Below are 4,026 nucleotides of genomic sequence, written 5' to 3'. Positions count from 1 at the left end.
GAAAATAATGAAAGTGTGCTGAACTAGAACATATGTTTCAAGACAGAAAATAAATACTAAGAAGAATCTTTGTTTCAGCTTAAATCCTTCATTCAAAATCTCCTGTTGCCTATCTCACTGTGCACCAGAGGTTTTTGAAGCCTGAAGCAAAAAAAAATTTGTTTTCTTTCCCAATTTTTTTTCTGATGTTTTATTCAGAAAGCTACTGGTGTCAGATCATTCGTGTTTGCACAATCACTTTTATTTACTCCATCTAGGAAAGATGTCTATACGAGTCCAGTTTGGAAGGGAAAAAGCAGTGTTTTACAGACTTACAGAAGAATTCCAGTAAGGATGATTAGAAATTGTGTATTAAAAACACTGAATAATTATCTCAAAATTCAATCCAAGTGACCCACATGCAGGTAGAGATTTGGGCATTCCAGAGGTCACTGCCTCTTTTATAAAGCAATTTTGCTAATGCTGACGTCTTAGCTTCAGCTTTCTCTGCAACTTGGAGTAATTATTTTGAGTAATAGTGCTTTCAGCCTATGCACATAAAGACATCATCAGATATACCATTCAAGGGGGAAGGCATGATCTAGCCTCCCATCAGTGTATTTTTTTTAGAAATGCATGAAAACAAATCCACAGGACAACTTATTATAACAAATGGTGAATGAGGGGAGGACACTCCAAACAAGTTGTTCCAAATATGAGGTCTGAATTCAGTGACAGCAGTAGAGAGGAAGTATCACTTAATGGAAACTGTTACTTTGGGGTGGCAAGATGCAATGGGATACCCTTGTTTACAGAGCAGGGAAGTATACATTTCATACTGTAGTCGTAGTAGGTCACCACAGCAGGAGGATTGGAACTAGATGGTCTTCGAGGCCCTCTGCAATCTAAACTATTCTGATTCTGATTCTACAGTTATTCGTACAGTTCCTACAATTATTAACAGATGATGATCTTAGTGAGGTGCTCTTCCCACTCCATTAGCTGGGGAGGAATCAAAGTAACAGATTAATAGGAGGCACTTTGCGTGATAAAATTAGGTGGCGTGAATTCCACCTATTCTCTAAAGATGACACACCTAGTGAAATGACGAACACTAATAGCTGTGATCAAAATTGACTTTGGAATCATAAACTGATTAGCAAAGATTGTGGTTTATATATATTCTTAGTATCATTCAAGGGTTTTGTTTTGTTTTTTGTTGTTTTTGCTTTGTTGGCTGCCTGCCAACTCACAAGTACTCTCCTTGAATACTCCCATAAAAAAAATGAATATACCAAAAGTGATTAATTTCACACAATAATAGATAGTATTTCTTCAGATTGCACAATATCCACCTTTTTCCAAGATCAAAAGTAAATTTCTGCAGTCAAGTACAAAATGCTAAATCTTTACATTCTTACAGTAATAGCTTTCACAACCCATTAACTTTCATCGGCCATAACTTTCAGTTGCAGTCTAAGCTGCTATCCTCTTTGAACTTCACTATTATCTTGTCCAAAGACTCTGTTAGCCATCCCCAGCTAATTAACTGCTTTCTGCTGCCACAGAAAGACCTACTGTACAGTAGAGCCTTAATATTTTTGCAGATCAGCTATTATATGCTCTCACCCTCTGCAACAAGAACAACCCACATTTAATTGACTTCCTACCTTCATTACACTTGTTGGTAATGAAATGCTATCCACTTACTTGTATACCTGAAGATTTTTTTTCCACAGCTGACCAAGCATCTGTTTCACATATTGAGCACGTCAATGCATAGATGTGCACAATTTATTTAATCACTTTTCCACTCTGGAGACATAACCTATGTTATACTTCTGTACCCAGTAACTGAGTATCATAAGTATAAATGCAGAAGGCATTCCAGTTCCAGTAATTTCTGCAAGATTACTGTAGTTCTTCATGCCTCTAACGTCCTTGCTACGTTCTGCTTTAGAATTGGTGGGTGGTACTCACCTCAAATTTCAGAGTTTTCATACCTGCCAACATTCATGCCAAATTCAAGCTGGTTATTCCTGCATTATTACCTCCCAAAATTCCACTGTAGTCGTGGCTTCTACCTACAGTAGCAGTGATAAATGAACTACACAGTCCAAGGTAACTGTTTTGTCTCTTACTTCCGTTATACTACATTTAAGAGTTCAGTTTTGACTTCAATTATGTGTTATCATTTACTCTATGTTTTTTAACTCCAGTCTAATTTATTTTTTATACGCCTTATTATTATTATACTACTTATTATTTCTTTACTTATAGCTAGCTAAGGTGGCTTTGTAATTCCATTATATTTGTCTCACTTTCTAAGTTCTATTCCATAGGTTTCTAACAGTTTCTCCTCCAGCAATAACCAATTGCAACCTTTCTGTGATTTTTTTCAAATGGAGTGAATGGAGCTGATTGTCCAGGTACAAATTATTTATTCATTTCAAACTGCAGCAGTTCCTGTGAGAATATTTTTAGTGATTTCTGGATAGTCTGATTCCTTCCCTTGAACGATAATTAGTGTTCCTTGTGATTCTTGAAATATGTTTAAAAATAGACAAGGCCTTCACCCCACTCGTTCCTCGTATTTCCCACCTGAGAGATGTAAAATTTGTAAGATATCTGACACATCTCCTTCCCCAGTCTTCTCTGAATCTTCTGATACTGTACAAGGCCAAGAGCTGTTCTGCTCTTTTTATCCTCTCCAGTGTTCCTGTGCATTCTTCTTTCTGCAGGAATAATTATTCCTCTCTTCAGAACAGTAGGAATTATTTTAGAACGCTCTACATACCTATTTCGAATTCAGATTTATATTGCCATCATCTGAGGTTTGCAAGACATAAAATTCCATTAATAAGCTTCAGAAATATCTGGGGTGGTCAGAAGGACAGTAGGCTGGGTTACTGTTCTTCCAGCTGCCACAAGCTTCATATGCTGCATATGACAATGACTGATAGTCAAATTACACTGCCAGTACCTGTCTGTGTTAGGCTCAATATTAGACACAAAAAGCCTCAGTTGCTTTTGCAAATTGGTTTCACATGCCTGTTCACAAGATGAATTCTCCCGTCAACAGAAGATCACAGAACTTCTGTTCAAATATAACACATTAAGTTTTATTAACTTATATTAAATTCAAATATTTATCTTTCTCTATATAAGCTATTTTCTTCTAATCAGTAACTCCTCAATAACTGCCACTTGGCCTCAGCTGAAAGTTTGCCTAAGGAGGATGCTGGAATGAGGTCCATATCAGTCTTGTGGCATTTAGCAGAGGATTGCAAAAAGGAGGTCCTGCCTTCTCTGGTTTCATTTCCTCTTCCTCACCTGCGTTGCTCTTCCATTCAGCCTTGGACATTTTGCAGGAGGTTGCAAAAGAAGGCTGTCATCTTCTGGGCTTAATTTTCTCTTCTGCCTCAGTCTCACCATTTTATCCATCCTGAGATGTTTTGTGGGAGGTTGCCAAACATGTTTGCCATCTTTTTGGCATGGTTTTCTCTTCCTCCTCAGCCTCACCATTTCATCCAGCCTAGGATGTTTTGCAGGAGGCTGCCAAAACTGCCAAACACATCTGCCATCTTGTGGGCTAAAGTTGCTCTTGTGCCTCAGCGTCACAATTTCATCCAGCCTTGATATGTTTTGCTGGAGGCTCCCAGTTGAGGCAGGACCTTCCTGCCTTTCTCTTAGCGTGGAGAACCATGTCACACATCCTTTGCCATTACCAGCACAGCACCCAACGATCAGCAGCCTTGGCCTGAAGCTTTGTAGCATCTGTTGTGCTCCAAGAATCCATGGCAATAGGTGGCGTGATCTCCTAACATCATCACCTGCTAGGTGTGACAATTCAGGCAGTTCTCAGAGCATCCCACTGCCTCCTCCTCCAGTCCAAACTCCAGCAGCTTCTCTAGCAGGAGCCAATGGGTAATAGTGTTGCAAGGATTCCTCAGGAGCAGGTAGACACAGCTATGCACTGCTCCCTCCTGAATGAGAAACCATTCTCCAGCGTGGCTCTCAGCCAGCTCTCTTCACACTCGGGTGCAA

The sequence above is a fragment of the Meleagris gallopavo genome, chromosome Z, assembly GCF_000146605.3.
Source record: "Meleagris gallopavo isolate NT-WF06-2002-E0010 breed Aviagen turkey brand Nicholas breeding stock chromosome Z, Turkey_5.1, whole genome shotgun sequence".
Taxonomy (NCBI): Eukaryota; Metazoa; Chordata; class Aves; order Galliformes; family Phasianidae; genus Meleagris; species Meleagris gallopavo.
The sequence above is the reverse complement of the archived record's forward strand: the minus strand, read 5'-3'. Positions refer to the sequence as shown.